Below are 19,983 nucleotides of genomic sequence, written 5' to 3' on the forward strand. Positions count from 1 at the left end.
GAAGGAAGGAAGGAAGGAAGGAAGGAAGGAAGGAAGGAAGGAAGGAAAGGGAAATTCAGTGCATGCTAACCACTCTCTAAGGTACTTATTTGTAAGTACTTAACATCTCTAACAGAACATTTTGTGCATAAAGTTAAAAGCACAAGCCAGATTTTTCAACATAATTTTCTTTCCATAGAAATAGAGACAAACATTGTGCATTTCTTAAAGCTTTGAATAGTTTCATGAAAAGCAATATATTCTAATTTCTCCTTTGCCTTTCAAAAACAGGCTCATGTATTTGGTTAAAAAACAATGATAATTTCAAGTTGATCTTGAGGCTGGCATAGAGTAAATAAAGGAAGAAAAACAAGGAAAGAAAAGTAAAAGTGAAGAGAAGAGAAGGAAGGAGAGAGAAACAGCACAAATTATATAGGGGTTATCTGTTTCTGGTTCTACTACCAATGAAATTTTAGTTTGATGTATTAAAAGGAATATGAGTGACTAATATGTCTAAAAAGTAGTTAATATTATCATTGTGCTCGCCGATAATACCTTCAGAATGAGTGACTATCCAGTTGAAGATCAGTTTTCTGTTCAGGTTACAGTTCTAACTGTCAAGGGAACAGAACTCATTGCAATTGTTTTAAACAAATAGTTTAGGATTCATGATGTCCTTGTCACCACAGATAAGCACTAGGAGTGTTACACATAAAGAGTTTTCTTTTCAGAGGAAGAGAAGACTGAAAACAGGTGATTAATAGCCTGGAGACCTCTGTACTATCTGTATGTCCAGACCTCACTGGCTCCCCAAGACTTTTATTTTTATCTCAGTAAATTTTTAGAGTTATCCTTCCTTAGATATTTATCATAATCATACTTTACCTTGTACCTGTTTTTCCAGTTATTCTCTAGACCCTATGTTTATATAAGATGTTTGTACTTTATAAGAGTTTCAATGATTCTCAGATGGATAGTTTTATGTCAGCTTGACACAATCTAGAGTTATCTGAAAGGAGGGAACCTCAATTGAAAACAAAAAAAAAAGCCTCTATAAGACATGGCAATATGATAGTTTCTTAATTAGTGATTGATGGGAGAGGGCCAAGGCCATTCTGGGTGATGTCATTCCTCAGCTGGTAGTCATAGGTTCTAAGATAAAGAAAGCTAAGCAAGTCATGGGGAATAAGCCAGTAAGCAGCACCACCCCCATAAACCTTGCATCAGCTTCTGCCTCAAGGTTTCAGCCCGATTTGGGTTATTTTTTTGACTTCCACCAATGATGTGGAAGTATGAACCAGATAAATCCTTTCCTCCCTAATTTTCTTTTGGTCATGGTGTTTTCTTGCAGCAATAAAAACCCCATCTAAGACAGTAATCATGCCTTAAGCTTTGTTCTACTCATATGATTGAGTTAATTATCACTAGGAACTCTCCTCCTCTGCCCCCTGCCTAGTTGTGCTGTGCCTAACTGTAGAGATGTGGTTCTGATGCTTTGATTAGGAATCTACTTGTGAACACTAAAGGTCTTGTTCCCTAACTGGTTCTTGATCAATCAATAAAGATGCCAGCATCCAATGGTTAGGGGGAAGAGGAGGGACTTCCAGGTTCTGGGAGGCAGGCTAGGAGACGCAGGATGAAGAAGGGAATTTGCCATACTTTGGAGGGAAAGAGAGTCAGCATCCATGTGAGATCACTGGTGGTCTGGACATTAATCGATAACCCAGCAGGGAGATAAGAGATGCAACTAAGATGAGGGCAGATGTAAGGTGTTGAGCAAGGAGAAGGTAACTGGGAAACAAAGCTAATGGCAAATTTAGAATGTTGAGCTAAGAGTAAATGAAAAGGCATGCTAGCCGTGGGAGGCTTAGAAGAGCCTATCCACTGAGCCATAAGGCAGATTAAAAATAAGATGTGTGTGTGTGAGGGTTTGTGTATGTGTGTGTATGTGTCTTCCATCTGAAGAACCAAGGGAACCAGGGCAGTGGGTGGTAGTGCAGTCCACCAGGAGCATAAAGTGGGGTAGTAGAAACTACAAGCTATACTTAACTATGCCTAAAAGTGACCAGTATTTAACTATAAAAGTATGAACCAAGACCTGCTACTGAGTTGTATTGAACCAGACTTCCTTCTCTCATGCAGATCAATACTCTTTCTGCATTGATGTTTGCAGAGATCCCACAAAAGAGACTGAAGCTTATGTGATTGAAATTCTTCACTTAAGGTCATAAAGGATTTAATCAGGATTCACCTTGAATTCTCCCTGTTTGCAATTACTTCAGTCTAAGTTCTCTGACCCTTTTCTAGGAAGTCCTCAGACTCAGGTATAGTGGGAATGATGTAAATCTTCTTTGGTCAACCTTGCTGATAAATAGTTTGTCAGAGGTCTTAGGTCTTGGGTTTAAGGAGCACATTAAGATGGAGTATTCTTTCAAAGATTTATTAGAGGATTTACTAATGTGTATGAGAGGTAGACACAGTGTGGCAGGATCTCTGAGCAGAACTCAGGTATACCATGAAAGAATTACATCCCTTATACATTTCAGGAGGAAAGGGGTTCTATGTTCTGTGAAGATAGGCAGTCCACTGTACAGCTTAAAGTTTGTCTCTGAATGCTGGCCAGTTTCAGGGAGGTGGAAAGTCTACTATTCTGGGAGCAATAATGCATTCTCAACTATATCAGTTTGGAGGGCAAGAATTCAGATAAACAATTTATTGTAGATCTGGAAACCAAGTTGCTTTCATCACTGTCAGATCTGTCTCAGTGGCGTGTCAAGCTTTCCTTCCAAAATTTCCAGTGAATGCTGGTGATTCCAACTTTTTGGTATTAGCCTCTTATCAACCAATTACATTAGTGATCTCATAGGCTCCTCCAACCTTTTCCTTCTTTCTTGTGTTTCCCTCTTTTGTGCTCTTGCTTGGAGCCTTAGCTTTTCTCTCTTTTCAGACTGATGTTCCTAGACCCACACATGGGTAAACTCACCCTTTTGTGATAGAAAGACAAACCGTATCAGCTATGGATATAGAAAAGAAATAGAGCTAGTACTTACCTGGGAGTCTTGTTGAAACCTCTTGTTCATCTGAAAATCAAGAATTACAAATCAGTGCATTTCTCCAGACTCTTTCCCTTCTGATGTAAAACTTTCCACTTTCTAGGAATCTCACCATAAACCCTCCTTACAGGGAAATAGCATGTCCTTTGTGAAACCCTGTGGGACTCTAACTTCAACGTGGCAGATTATAGTCCTTCCTAAATCACCTCCTGCACTGCCCTATAATCTCACTTCTCAAAAAGAGAAAGAAAAGAAAACAAGATTCTTAGCAGACTTTAAAATATAGCTGCATCCATTAAAATGGTCTATGTGGTTAAAGTTAAGGCTACTTCTTGCCAAGAAGCATGTATCTACTCTAGGGTGTCTTGTTCTTTCTTTCAATTCCTTTTTGTGTCTTAATTGCTGTGCTTACCATCTCCGTCAGAAATGATTTTTGATATACCATTACGCCCATGTTTTCTGGTGTGCTTTATTCTTTCCACAAGCACCTTTATGTTTTTAACACATCCAAACGTTGCTTCATCCTGGCTTATCTTGAAGTTTGTTTGTTTGTTTGTTTGTATAAACTCCAAAAGATCTGGTTTTACCAAATAGAAGTTTCTAAAAGGCTAAGAGAATCTCAAGGTTGCTGAAAGCAACAGTGTGGAACTGTGGCTGTGTTTTTGACACTTAGGTGTTTATCTGACATCTGTGCCACAAATAACTCTGTTTTCGACTGAAATATAAGGATGGAGAGATAATTTTAATAGTGAAGAGCAATTGATGATCTTGCAAAGAATGGTTGTTCAATCCCAGTACCCATGTAGGACAGTTTGCAACCAGCTGTGACTCCAGCCCTATGGGATCTTATGCCCCTTTCTGGATGTAACAGACACTCCACTCACATGTACCTGTATGCACATGCACATAAACACATAGGCATAAATAAAACTAAACCTTTATAAATAGAAAACAATACCTTACATTTGAGATGCCACTGCTGTCAGACTACACAGTGACAATTCCAAGAACATTCATGCTAAGAGAAACAGAGGTCTTTCCATGTCCTGTCAAACTTTTTTTCTCTCTTGACTATATTTCTTTTCTTTATAAATATTTATTTGTTTGTTTGTTTGTTTAATATATGTGAGTACACTGCATTGAATTCCATTACAGATTGTTGTGAGCCACCATATGGTTGTTGGGATTTGAACTCAGGACCTCTGAAAGAACAGTCAGTGCTCTTAACCTCTGAGCCATCTCTCCAGCCCTTGATTGTATTTCTTAAGAAACTTCTTGTTTTCTTTTTGAATTTTATTTGAAAATTGTGTCAATCTCTTCTACGGTATCTTCTACACCTGAGATTCTCTCTTCTATCTCCTGTATTCTGTTGGTGATACTTACATCTATAATTCCTGACCTTTTTCCTAGGTTTTAGATTTCCAAGTTTGCCTCCATTTGTGTTTTCTCTATTGTTTCTACTTCCTGTCTTAGATCTTGGACGACATTACTCAAGTCTTCACCTGTTTGATTGTGTTTTACTGTATTTCTTTGAGAGGTTTATTTGTTTCCTCTTTAAGGGCTTCTACCTATTTACCTGTGTTTTCCTGTATTTCTTTCAGTGAGTAATTTATATCCTCCTCAAAGGATTATATTATTCTCATGAGATAGGATTTTAGGTCAGCTTCCTGATTTTCAGGTGTGTTAGTGTATTCAGAGCTTGCTATAGTGGGAGAACTGGGGTCTGATGATGTTCACATCCATTGGCTTCTGTTGCTTGCTTCTCTCCATCTTGTGCTTGCCTCTCTTCATCTGGTTATCCCTGGTGTTTGCTGGCCTGGGTGACTCTGTCTCGAGACTGCTTCCTTTGTCCCCTGGTTGCTTCAGGTCATCAGTAAGCCTGTGGTTAAGGCAGCAGCAGACCACCTGTGGTTCTTTCCACCTGGGGCTCTTCATAAGGACAGAGAAACTGCTGATCCGTTGCTCTGGCTGCAGTAGTTCTCCTGGGAGGCCTTCAGACTATGGGTCTGCAGAGGAGTAATCAAGCTGTGGTCCTGTGTGAACATGTTCTTTGGGAGTAGGGGTGCGGTTCTACGGACTATGGTTTCTGTTTCCCTGTGTTAAGCAGGATACCAAGGAGGCTTTCAGTCTGTCAGGTCAGTTGACCTGCATGCCACAGAGCCCCCGGGAGATCTTCAGACTGTGGTGCCTGTTGCCTAGTTGCCCTGTGTACAGAGGAGCTCCTGGGATACCTTCAAGCTGTGGTGTCTTTAGGGGCGCAGACAAGCTGGTGATCAGTTGCTCAGTTGTCCTGTCTGCAGCAGATCTCCTGGAATGCCTCAGGCTATGAGGTCAGTTGCCTGACTGTTCTGAGTGCAGCAGATCTTCTGGGATGACTCAGGATATGATGTCTTCAGGGTAGCAGACTGACTAGCAGTCTGCCCCAGAAGAAAGAACTGGACATAAGGGAAGTGGGATTCAGCAGGTGGAGGTTTGGGGAGGTGATGAGTCCTGAGTACACTGGGATCCCAGTAGCAGCTGTGGGACTTCAGGGGAAGGAGTTCTTACCAACTACTATGGGTGCAGTGGATTTTCTGGGATGGCTCAGGATATGGTGTGTTCACCCCTGTGGTTGAATTAGGGGAAAGCTGAAAGAAGCCGAGAAGGAGAGCAACCCTGTAGGAGGACCAGCAATCTCAATTAGCCTGGGTCCCTAAGATCTCTCAAACAGTGGACCAACAACCAGGCAGCATACACCAGGCTGATATAAGGCCCCCAACACATATACAGCAGAGGACTGACAGGTCTGGGTTCAGTCAGAGAAGATTTACCTAACCCTCAAGAGACTGGAGGCCCCAGGGAGTTTAGAGGTCTGATGGGAACCAGAGTATGGGGGAGAAGTGTGGGATATGGAACAGTCAGAGGGAGAACTGGGAGGGAAATAAAATCTTGGGTGTAAATAAATAAATAAATAAATAAATTTTTAAAAAAGATAAAAAGAAAGTTCTTGTTTGGGAGCTTCACTCAGATGTTTTGCACTTTGCTACCAATTAATAAAGTTTTAAAAATGCTGTTTAACTTATCATTTATGCTTGGTCTTTATTTTGTAGAATCATATACCTGAGGGTACATAATACCCTCAATACTTGTTTGTGATATGCATGAGTATATTCAGGCTATTCTGTACAGTTCCAGCCACCATCCTTTGTCAGACTGTAGAGCAACAAAATCAATACTAGAACTAACAACCTGAGGTGTAAGAAACCAATGTTCAAAGATATCATGTTGCCATGATAAATAAAACATTCTTTCATTAGGCATTATACACTGACAAGTAATCTGGTTTTGTTTTGCTAGACACATCTCTGCTTGCAATTCTAACTACAGGACTGTGGAACACAAAAGTTGACATCATGGAGTATTGTTTGGTATTCTGAACTGACTTCTTGATACAGATCTTGTAGATTTGAGGGTAACTGCCCTTCATGATTTCTCATCGGGAAATGTGGAACCTTGTTACCAGACAGGCACAAGAAATGGTAAGGTTGAATGAGCTAAAATTCCAGGAATCCCAGAAATGAGAATGGCAGAAGTGGAGACATTTCCTATCTACCACTACCTGCTCTGGGACACAAAGCCATGACACCCCACTGAGGACCATGGTAGTTACTCGTGTAGCATAAAAACCTAACGTTCTCTATGCTAATGATGTATCTAGATATGTCCTGAGAATTCAGGTCACTGTCCTGGGCATTCCTTCCCACAAAAAGTGTTTAATCCCTGGTTCTACCTGAGTGAGATTTTGCATTCACATCCGCCATCAAATTATGTTCAGCATTATGAACAAGCAAATATCATCTCTTCATCAAGGATCAACATGGGAGGCCTTGGTCATGGTATCACGGTCACAGTAGGCACTGCATTAAGCCATGGCCTCCCTCAAGCCTCGTAAACAAAGACTATGCTAAGAAGTATTGTCAAGGCAGAAAAAGAGTTTGACAGTGCATAGTGGCATCTCTGCTTCTTTAGCACAAATGTTACTGAAATTGCCACTATGCACACTGACAGCTCCACCATCTCAAATGGATAGTCAGTACTATGCACATCAAGCAAATCTTCACTTAATAGTCAAAGAAAGTAAATGGGTGTCCATGTGTCTGAGTAGTGGTGCAATTAAGTTCCATTTTCTGCAGGAAAATGCTAAGCATGAATGTTGAATTCTTAATCTGGACCCATCCTTCCCAGCTACAATGTGAATTCTCAAAAGAGATAGCAAGGAAGATGCTTACATCAATAGTGTACACAGTAGTGACTACACACCTATTACTGAAACCAGATAGCAGATTCAAGTACCTGTTTCAGTGCTTTCAGCTGATATTCAGTAAGAGACATTGTATCCAGTCCCATTCTTGTGTTTATACAAGAAAACAAATCAGGCCTAGAATTTCTGGATAGAATTCAATGAATATTTTCAGGGATTTTGAAATATGTTTCCACATTTTTCTTCCAAGAAAAATAAAGCAATGCAACCAAAAGGAGATGAAAAGTTTATGTTCACACATTTGCTGCATTGATCTCTGAGGTGTGCAGCCAAAAATGCTGGTGAGTCTCGTAAAACTACACAGTAGGCACATATGTGAAGCAATATCTTGGATGAAAGCCGCCCTCTACTCTTTCTGCCTTCAGAGTACTAGATAATAACTTTCTGCAAAGGATGCTCAGCATATTATTTTGCCTGTGTATATTTTAATGCATGTATAAAGGAGATATTTGATATTCTTCTTTAAATAATATTTGATTGTGAGATAGTGAGGGCTCTGAAGAGTAAAAGTGTAAACACGAGTGCATGTGTGCCAGGGAATAATACATGTGGGTTGTGAAAGTCAATTCTCTCCTTCCACTGCATGAATCCCAGGAGTGGGGAGGGAGAAGAGATCATATTGTCTATGACCCTCTCCGTACCATATGCCTAACATATTTCCTTATTCCAGTGGCATGTATTCAGGTGGATTGCAGTGGTTTATTATTAAAAATAGTTTAATATAAACACATTCCTATTTCAGGCAGAGATTCATATTACTAGGTCTGCATAATATCACACTGGATCTGAATGAACCCAATACTATCACATGATGATATTATATAAAACTGTCAATTATTTTTCATACCTGATTAGCTACTAAATGGTTCGTTTTGCTTCATGTTTACAATATCTGTTGAGGATAAATGAAATTCCAAGCTTTTTTTTTTAATAAAGTAATGTGTTTTGTGCATGTTATGGATAAGATAAGAGGATTATCACAGCATGCATGTGAAGGCCAGAGGAAAACTTGAGCAAATATGTGCTTTCTTCTTATTTCCCCTACATGCTCATAGGGGAGGTCCCTGCTGCGTGTGGCCTTGTATGAGTAGGTGTGGCGTTGTTGGAGAAAATGTGTCAGTGGGGCAGGCCTTTGTGATTTCAGAAGCCCAAACCAGCCCAGTGGTACTCTCTCTTCCTGCTGCTATCAGATCCAGTTGAGGAACAATCAAGCCTCTTTTCCATCACCATGTCTGTCTATGTGCCCCCATGCTTCAGAACATGACAATAATTAACTAAACCTGTGAACTGTAAGCTAGCTCCAATGAAATGTTTTTGTTTTTAATAAAACTTGCTATGGTCATGGTGTCTCTTCCAAGCAATAAAACCCTAACTAAGTGAACTTTTCTGTGTGTATCAAGGCTTGTCAGACTTTGCAATAGATACATTTACTGACTGAGTCATCCTCATGGCCTAGATCACACGTTCTATTCCTAGCTCCTTTCTTTTTCATCTAGGACTGTATAAATTTAATACCATCTTGCCTGTTCTAAAATGTAGAGATCTATTGAACCCAGCTGATGAGGCCTGTTGAGGGTTAATATGAAATCCTAGACAAATGTCTATCTGGTACCCACATCTCTGCCCCATACCAGTCATTTTATTTTGCTGTTTTACAATCAGTGTTTTGTATTTCTTTGGATCTTTGGTCCATATTTTCTTTGGGATCATTTTTCTTTGCTTATTGGCTTGTAATAGGTAAATCCCTATATTATGTTCCCCACGTTATAAAAGTATTTCAGCCTTTTCTAATCTGTCACTTGATTTAAATTTGATAGATTTCCTACATGGGAGCTTTTAATGTTGACATAGTTAAATGCATTATTTTCTCTTATGGTTTCTGACTTTTAACTAACAGAGTTCTAATACATTTCGCAATGTACACATACAAAACATTTCATCTTAATGTTATCTGCTTCTTGGGTTATAATAGTAATGTTGATTTATTTAAACAGGTGATCACATACTGAATAATCCAACTCTTACTAAATTTAAAAGCCATGCTATCATGTTAAAATTTAGCATTTAGGCCTTGGAGACTTTGCTTCAGTAGTTACAAGCATGTACTTATAGAAGACTTGAGTTCCTTTCCAAACACCCACATCAGCTGGCACAAAATCACTTCCAGTTCCCAGGAATCTGACCCCCTCTTCTAGCCTCAAAGTGATACTGTAAACTCACAGAAGCATATAGTACACGTAAACAAAAATCAGACTTTCTTCACTCAGGTTTTAGAAAAAAGTATCTCTAATTCAAGTCAAAATAGACGGAAAAGGACTCATATCAAAATAGTTTTCATTGCACGTATAGATTTGGCAAGCCCACCATGACTGCCCATCTGATCTACAAATATGATAGAATTGATAAGTGAACCATTAAGAAGTTTGAAACAAGGGATGCTAAGGTAGGAAAAGACTCCTTCAAAATGAGGCTGAGTCTTGAACAAACGAAAAGCTGAGCATGAATAAAGTATCACTATTAACATGTCCTGTGACCAGGAAATACCATATGACTATCATGGATACATCAGGACACAAAGACCTTATCAAAAGGAATGATAATAGGCACATCTCAGACTGAGGATATTGTTCTGGTTATTGCTACTGGCACTGGTGAATTGAAACTGGTATTTTCAGGAGTAGACGTACCAATGAGCATTCCAGAAGCCTTACATACTGGTTGGAAAACAACTAATTGTTCTCAACAACAGAACATTTTCAGGGAGCCACCCTTACATATTGAAGATGCACACACAAATTGTTAAAGAAATCAGTGTATGCACTAAGAAAATTAGCTACAACCCTTACACAGTAGCATTTGTTCCTCTTTCTGGCTGATATGGTGATATGCTGGAGTCAAGTGCTAATATGTATTGATTAAAGAGATGGGAAATAAAGACATGATGTGGCTAAAACCACATTGGTCGGAGTCATAAGATTACATCCTACAATTGACTTGTCAAACTGGCAAGTCTTTTCTACTGTACCTCCAAAATACTTATAAAATTGATGGTATTAGTACTATTCTCAAAGGCTGAATGGATACTGCCATTCTCAAACCTGGTATGGTTGTTGTGAGTAGTCAGTGTCATATCAGATGCAAAGTCTGCTGAAATGGACCATGAAGCTGCAAGTAAATTTCTTTCTGGAGTCAGCATTGGCTTCAATGTAAAGAATGTATCTACCAAAGATGTTAGGCATTGCAATATTGCTAAAGGCAGCAAAAATGACCCACCAATGGAACCACATGGTTCCTCTGCTTAGGTGATTATCCTGAACCATCCATGTCAAATCATTTGTGACTGCCATTGTATTGGATTGTCAAGTGGATCATGTAACATGCAAGTTTGCTGAGCTTAGTAAAAAAGATTCATCACTATTCAGATAGGAGGGTGGAAGATGGCCCTAAATTCTTGAAATTTGGTGATGCAAGCATTGTTGATGTGTTTCCAGGCAAGCCGATGAACATCACTGGCTTTCCTTCGCTGGGTTATTTTGCTGTTTCTGATGTAAGGTAAGACAGTTGCTTTGAGTATGTTCAAACATGTGGACAAGAAAGATGCTGGAGCTTGCATAGTCACCAAGTCTTCCCAGAAAACTCAAAAGGCTAAATTAGTACTATGGTTACCTGCGACCCTATTCGTACTCAGGAATGGAAGAAGGTCTCAGATCCTTTTGTCGACATTGACCATTGAAGGTTAATAATAAACGACTGGTTAATGATAACAATGTATGGTGAAAACCTTCAGAAGGAAAGAAAAAAAAGGTTTTATGAATCTATTTTTTTTCTTTGGCATGTGGCAGGTTTAAGTTGCTAATTTTCAAAATTCAGTACTCTTTAATGGAAACAACTTGGCCAAAAATTCATCATGAAATTTTGAGACCCATTAAAATAAATTTAAGAAGTAAAAACATAAGTAGAAATCCTCAAAACCTCTTGAAGACATCTTCAGATCTATGTTTAAGTTGAAATATTAACACTTAAGTCAACAAATATTACTGCTAAATTACAATAGTATTTGCTATCTATTAGATTAAGGGTGCTTTAATTTTATAATTAAAAACTATTGAGTTTCTATACAAATTCTTAAGCATTCTTCAAGACATTTTTGACTTGATGGCTAGTCTTTATAATTTCATTTTATTTTTCTAATGGATAATTTTAATATTATATTCTTATTGGTTCTTCAGGAATTTTACATCATGTACCTTATTCCCACTCATTTCTCAATCCTTCCATGTCTGTTCCACACCCTTATGGCTTCTCTCACAAAATAAAATTAAAAATAAATATGTTTTAAAAGTCCAATTTCAGTTAGTCATTCCCCTCCTACACACCCTTTACAAAGCCATCAGTTGTAGAGAGCTAACTTCAGCATCCTGATAACACCACTATTTAAGCTTTCTATTTGACAGATTCTTGTTTAGGCTATTACTTTTTGGGATGTGGAGGATGTTGGGGAAGGGTACCAGTTATAACAAAAGCCTTCTGTTACCTTCTTTCTCAACTGTACATTTGTAGTCATTGATATCATTGCAAAAGTATCACTCTTGCTCCTTACAGTCAGCAAGAGCATAGCTCATGAGCTTCCACAGGGTTTCTGGTGACAGCCCACACCACGAATACAACCCTCAGCTGCAAAAGGCAAACAGAACCAAAGAAAGCCCTCAGAGGAAGCCCAGAGCATAGCCATCACCATGGCCTCAAGTGGCAGCATGACATCAATATGGTCCCCAGAAGCAGCATGGCCCATGAATATCAATATGGCTTCAGGCTGCATTAGAGATCATGAACACTCGCATGGCTTTTGGTGTTAACAAGAGCCAAGATCATCAATAGGACACGGGCTGCAATAAATTTTTGGCCCCAGACATAGCACTTGATGTCAGCATGGATCTAAGCATCGATGGCTTAGGCAACAGTGCAGGCCACTCATATCAGCCTGGTCCTTACCATCATCATTTATGTGGATCTCCAGTTTCACTTCTCTTCTCTGTTTTTTTCTTTCCTGTCTCTCCATCATCCCTATGATCATCTTAGTGGTGCCCACTAAATGGTTCAACTCTACAGAGCTGCCCATGGTTCCACTGTCCTGCTTATCTGTGTTTTTTAATATGTAAATATCCACAAATTACTTTTATGGTTTCTCTCCTATAATAAAGTAACTAACAATGGCCTAAAGATTTTTATAGGTAAACAGAATGGGTTAAAAGTGAATTCATGATTTCTCTGTGTGTTCTGAAGACACTTACCAGAATAAATTATTTGCTGCCTACGGTGGAGATTCTTGTCATCTCATCTATGCCTTGTATGGGCAACATATAACTCTCTCTTTACCACGTCGACAATGGATTCTTTCAGATTTTTCAAGTTTGCACTTCCTGTGACATTTCAGGTAATCTTTCATTATTTTGGAGAAATTTAACCCTTTGTCTAACATGAAAGAAATTTATACCTGAAATGTGTCACAGACTGCTAAATGTCCATTTTCAGTTCTTTTTAAAGAATCCTACATCTGATACAGGGCTAATATCCAATATATACAAAGAACTCAAGAAATTAGACTCCAGACAACCAAATAACCCTATTAAAAATGGGGTATAGAGCTTAACAAAGAATTTTCAACGGGGTGAAACTCAAATGGCCGAGAAGCACCTAAAGAAATGTTCAGTATCCTTAGTCATCAGGGAAATGCAAATCAAAACAACCCTAAGATTCCATCTCACACCAGTCAGAATGGGTAAGATTAAAAACTCAGGTGATAGTAGATGCTGGCGAGGGTGTGGAGAAAGAGGAACACTCCTCCGTTGTTGGTGGGACTGCAAAATGGTGCAACCACTTTGGAAATCAGTGTGGCGGTTCCTCAGAAAATTGGACATAGCATTACCTGAGGATCCAGCTACACCACTCCTAGGCATATACCAAGAAGATGCTCGAACATATAACAAGGACATATACTCAACTATGCTCATAGCAGCCTTATTTATAATAGCCAGGAGCTAGAAAGAACCCAGATGTCCTTCAACTGAGGAATGGATTCAAAAAATGTGGTATATTTACACAATGGAGTATTACTCAGCTATTAAAAACAATGAATTCGAGAGTTTCCTAGGTAAATGGATGGAACTAGAAATTATCATCCTGAGTGAAGTAAGCCAATCACAAAAGAACATACATGGTATTCACTCACTGAGTATTGGATGTTAGCCCAGAACCTTGAAATGCCCAAGAAGCAACTCACAGGCCACATGAAGCTCATGAAGAAGGAAGACCAAGTGGGGGTGATTCGGTCCTTCTTAGAAGGAGCAACAAAATACTCAAGGGAGCAAATATGGAGACAAAGTGAGGGACAGAAACTGAAGCAGGGGCCGTCTGGAGACCATTCCACCTGAGTATCCATCCCATGTACAGTCACCAAAGGTAGATACTGACGTGGAAGTCAGGAAGTGCATGCTGATAAGGGCCTGATATGGATGTCTCCTCAGAGGTCTTCAAGAGTCTGACATATTCAGAGGCAGATGCTCACAACTAGCCATTGAACTGGTAATGGGGTTCCCAATGGAGGAGTTAGAGTGAAGGCCATTGGAGCTGAAAGGGTTTGTGGCCCCATGAGGAGAGCAACAATACCAACCAACCACAGCTCCCAGGGTCTAAACCATCAGACTGGGAGCACTTAGGGAGGGATCCAGGGCTTCAGCTGTATAAGTAAGAGTGGAACGCCCTGCTGGGCATAGGTGGAAGAAGAGATCCTTGACCTTGTGAAGGCTGGACGCCCCAGGGGGTGGGAATTTTGAGGGTGGGGAGGTGGGAGTGGAGGGGGGTAGGCAGGGGTTACATCAGTAGAGAAGAAGGAGGAGGGTTGAGGGGATAGGGGGTTCCTGTGTGGGTGGGGGATGGGGTAAGGGGAGAACATATGAAATGTAAATAAAACATCCAATAAAAAAAGAATAAAAAAGAAAAAAGGAAAAAAAAGAAAAAAAAAGAGAAGAGAATACATATCAGCTGTGTTGTCCTTGGGTAAAGGATAGTGCAGAACAGATAATAAACAAACAGAGGAGATACATTTAGAACAGAGCAAAAAAAAAAAAAAAGAATATTTTTTAGATCTCTCTGTCTCTCTGTGTGTATGTGTGTGTGTATCTCTGTGTTTGTGTGTATCTCTCTCTGTCTCTTTCTCTATCTGTCTCTGTCTCTATCTCTCTCTGTGAGTGAGTGTTTCTGTGTGTGTGTGTGTGTGTGTGTGTGTGTGTGTGTGTGTGTGTGTGTTTGTATACTTGTGGAACTCAGAGAACCATTTTGGGTCAGTTGACTCCTTCCATCAGGTAGGACCCAGAGGTTGAATTCAGACCATTAGGCTTGTCACCAAGTATCTTTCCTCATTGGGCATCTTACCAACACCTCACTTTCCTTGTATAGTTTCTATTTCATGGTTATAGGTGTTGTTATCCTGCATGTTTCCTCATGATATTTTCTACTGTTTCTCGAAGAATAGTAATTAAATACTTTGTTAAACTTAGATGATAATACTTCGCAGTTCAACTGAGTCACCTGCATCTACAGTAAATGCATACAGCAGAAATAGCTGTTGGTGCCTGGTTCTCACTATTCCCCTGAGATCAAGATTTGCATCTTAGGGTTTAAAAATTATATAGATTCTAATATATGGACTTCTGTGTTTTCTCTCAGTAGCAAGCTTACAATTGCTAATGTTTCTCTCTCACTCTTGAGTTTTAAAAGCACACAATGTATCATTAGTAAAATGGGATTGCTTCTCTTTATTTCACTGTTGGTAGCAATTATCTCATTTTCCCTTTCCACTGCAGCTTTTAGAATGCTGGAAATTGGACAAGTTATGGTAGTCTACTTTGCAAGGTTATAGATTTAATTTCAGTGATGCTCATATTTTCCTATTTTTAAAAACACATGTTTGGGGCTGAAAAGATAGCTCAGCATGGATTATATCAGCTGTTCTTCTAGAGGACCAAAGTACAGTTCCAAATATCCAAATTAGATGGATCCCAACTGGCTATAGCTTCAGCTTCAGGGAATTCATTGTCAGTGATATCTGCAAGCACACGTGAGCATGTCTGTGTGTGTGTGTGTGTGTGTGTGTGTGCATGTTTGTGTGTGTATACCCACACATGTGTGCACACATACAAACTAAGTGAAAAATTAAACCTTTAGAAACATACAACTAATTTCATAAACAGTTTCTATTTATTCATCATTAATTCTTATAATCTAAATTTTATTTGATATATAAAATATACAGCTACATCTAATGATAATTTCAGTAGGTTTCTGCATTTATATTTATGTGTCCGATTAGTAGATTTGCTCACATTCAGCCTGTCATATTTTTCTGTAATATATTTTTGATGCTCATACTATGTTTTTATCTGAATATTGCTGGTATTCAAAGTATTACCAGATTAAATTTGTTAACATTTTCTTACATTTTTTTAATTTAAATTGTTTTATTTATTTACATTCCAAATATTGCCCCCACTCTTGGCCCTTCTTCCAAGAGATCATTACCCTATCTCCCCTCCCCCTTTTCTTTAAGAGGGTGCACCCCAACCCAACAACCCACTCCTACCCTTCTAACCCATCAATCCTCACATTAACCCCACCCCCACCCCATACCTCTTCCCTGGGGCATCGACTCTCTACAGGATTAGGTACATCTTCTCCCACTAAGGCCAAATAAGGCAGTCCTCTGCTACATGTATGCCCAGGGACACTGAACAACCTGTGTATGCTGTGGTTGGTGGCTTAATTTCTGGAAGCTCTCAGGGCTCTGGGTTGTTTGATAATTTTCATCTTTTTATAGGGTTTCAATATGCTTCGATTCCTTCAGTTCTTTCCCTAACTCTTCCATACAGGTCCCAGACCTGTAAATGGTTGGTTGTAAGTATGTGTACCTGTCTCAGTCACCTGCTGGTAAAGCCTCTCAGAGGACAGACATGCTAGTCTCTGCATGTCTGCAAGCACAACATGGCATCAGTAATAGTGCCCAGGTTCAGTGCTCGCCCATGGGATAGATCCCAAGTTGGGCCAATTACTGGATGGTATTTCCTTCAATTTCTGCTCCATTTTTATCCCTGCATTGCTTTTAGACAGGAACAATTCTGGGACAAAAAATTGAAGGTTGGTTGATAACGCTGTTTCTCCACTGAGGGCCCTGTCTATCTACTGGAGGTGGTCTCTATAGGTTCCATCTACTCACTGTTATGCATTGCAGTTAAGGTCATCTCCATTGAGTCCTGGGAGCCTCTCAAGTTCCAGGTCTCTGGGACTTTTTAGATGTCCCTCCCCTTGACCCCATACCCCACAGTTGCAGATTTCTATTCATTCTCCTGGCCCTCTGGGTTTCTCTCCTGTCTTGTCCCTCCCATACTTGATCCTGTTTCCCTTTTCCCCTCCTGCTCACCTCTCCCACCCAGATCCCTTTCTCCCTCTGTTTTGTTCCCCCTTCTAAATAGGATTGAAGGATACACACTCAGGTCTTCCTTCTTGTTAAACTTCTTAGGCTCCGTGGGTCATATAATAGGTATTCTGTACTTCTTTGGCTAATATCCACTTATTAGAGAGTGCACACCACGCATGTCCTTTTGGGTCTGGGTTACCTTATTCAGTATAGTATTTTCTAGTTCCATCCATTTGCCTGCAAAATTCATGATGTTCACGTTTTTAATAGCTGAATCATATACTATTATATAAATGAACCACACTTTTTGTCTATTCATTCTTTGGTTGAAGGACATCTGGGGTGTTTCTAGCTTCTAGTTATTATAAATAAGATTGGAGAGTGTGTCCTTGTGGTATGGTGGGGCATCTTTTAGGTATATGTCCAAGAGTGGTATAGCCAGGTCTTCAGGTAGAGCTGTTTCCAATTTTCTGAGGATTTGCTACATTGATTTTCTGAGTGGTTGTACCAGTTTGCAATCCCACCAGCAATTCTTTACATTCTCAGTATCATGTGCTGTCACTTGAGTTTTTCATCTTAGCCATTCTGACTGGTCTAAAGTGGAATCTCAGTGTTGTTTGATTTGCATTTCTCTGATGAGTAAGGACATTGAAAATTTCTTTAAGTGCTTCTCAGCCATTTGAGATTCCTCTGTTGAGAATTCTTTCTTTTGCTCTGTACCCCATTTTTAATTGGGTTATTTGGTTTTTTAAAGTATAACTTCTTGAGTTCTTTATATATTTTGAATATTAGCTCTCTATTGGATTTAAAGTTAGTGAAGATCTTTTCCAAATCTATTGGTTGCCATTTTGTCCTATTGAGAGTGTCTTTAGATGGTTTTATGTCCAGATTTATTAATGTACTAAAACCTTCTACTAATACTGTTGGCTTAGAAAAAAATCCCTTCCCCAACAAAAAAGCTTGCATAGCTACATAGGAGGGAATGGATGTTTCACACTCAATGGACAGAAGAGATAGATAGTTAATTTTAGTTACATACACTGACAGCATGGAGGAAAGTTAAGCCCCAGAGTATGTACATGCACACAATCAGAGACACATACACACACTTTCAAGTTAGATATAGAGACATTCATACATACACACAAATATATACTCATATAGACATGTTCACAGAGATAAACACAAATGCTCACACCTACTGGTTGTACTAAGTAGGAAAATAACAGTAGAGACAGAGAAGGAAAGGAGACAGTAGGATCTCTGATTCCATCAGATGGAGTGAATTGATTGTTGGAAAAGATTCATGAGTTTGTAAGGAATGTAAGCTCACAAGATTGAATATTGTATAGCATATGGCTGGCATTACAGAGAGAGACTGCTCAGGGAAGAATTATTGTTGGTCCAGGAAGAGCAATGTGTCCTAGAATGAGGAAAATGATGCTTGCAACCTTTTTAGGCATTTTGTGAATAGTTCAGAAGTTGTGCTTTGATATTTTAGATTTCTTATAACAAAAAGATATTTGTTTAAGCTAGTCATGATAGCACACACCTATTGACACTAGAAAGGCAATGATAGGTACATGACTGTGAGTTTGAGACCATCCTAGTCTATGTAGCAAGTTTCCAGTCTAGCCCCTGGCTATATAGTGAGTCCGTGTCTCAAAATATAATAGTGTATATGATTTGTGTATTTTTCATTTTCTGTATTGCTTTTAAAGGTACCTTATGAGTTGGAAGAATTCATTGCTTTCTACAACATCATTAGAATATTATATATAATGCTTGAACATTTTTAGAATATGATTTTTTCAGAAAAATTAGAATGAGAGTGATCTTATTCATTTGTTCTGGAATAAAAGTTAACAATACAACATTTTCTGATTCTTGATGGTTTTTTTAGTGGTTACGTTTTATTTGCAACCCCTTTGATGACAAAATTTGTAAATAATCTTAGATTCTGCAAATATTTAAAATTTTAGAGAAAATTTACTTCATTTTTTTTAAATGGCACTAATGATTAGACTAAGATCTTTGCACAATTGATGTACACTATACAATTTAGCTGCATCACAGACTACAGTTTTCTAGACTTGTAGTTGGAGGTTGTTTATGAATAATTCACTCCTATGATTAATTCTCCTAATGAAAAATAAATATTTATTTTCACTTCTATTTTTAGGACATGGATCTTTTTACTTATTCCTAAAGATTAGTTTTTGCTCTTTCTGTAAGCAGCCAGAGGTAACCTGCAAAGATGGTTCACAGCTCTCTTGACCCAGAAAACCCCTCAAAATCATGCAAATCAAGAGGTTCAAACTTTCTGTTCATTTTAAGAATACTCGGGAGACTGTCCAGGCCGTCAACAATATGAATATCTGCAAAGCCACCAAGTATCTGAAGGATATCACTGTAAAGAAACAGTGTGTGCCATTCTGGCGATATAATAGTGGAGTCAGTATGTGTGGCTAGGCCAAACAGTGGCAGGGACAATGCCTGAAAAAGAGAGCTGAAGTTTTGCTGCACATGCTTAAAAATCACCTAAGATGCACCAATGAATCTACAGATTAACCCATACATGAATTACCCCTGCCACATTGAGGTGATCCTTACTGAGAAGGAGCAGATTCCTCCAAAGCTAGAAGAGGAGGTTGCACAGAAGAAAAACATATCCCAGAAGAAACTGAAGAAACAAAAACTCATGGCACAAGAATAAATTCAGCATAAAATAAATGCAAATAAAAAGGATTCGTTTTCATTTAACTATTATTAATTTTAACGTTTCAGTTATATACTTTGTATCATCTTCATGTTGTTCATTTCCTAATATTTTAAGAAAAAAAAGTATTACCTGGTTTATTTTACTTTGCTATAGCTTTCTTGAGTTCTGTAGAAATTGAGTATGAGGTAAGAAATCTTTTTAAAATAATCTAATACAGTAGAAACCTGTACGGGAAAGTGTTCCATACTTCAAAATAAATGGCAATTCCAGAGTTTTAGTCACTATATTCTATTATATTGACATGTTTTTCACAGTTAACCCTAGATCCAGGCCATTGGACAAGCACAATGAACTCCCCTTACCATCTTCTCTTCATTTTTGTAATCTATCCATTTGTCCCCTATTTACTCTACTTTCTGTTCATATGGTTACAAACAGTGACTGTATACATTTCTTTATT

Source organism: Grammomys surdaster, unplaced genomic scaffold (genome assembly GCF_004785775.1).
Source record: "Grammomys surdaster isolate TR1022 unplaced genomic scaffold, NIH_TR_1.0 208, whole genome shotgun sequence".
NCBI classification, from domain to species: domain Eukaryota; kingdom Metazoa; phylum Chordata; class Mammalia; order Rodentia; family Muridae; genus Grammomys; species Grammomys surdaster.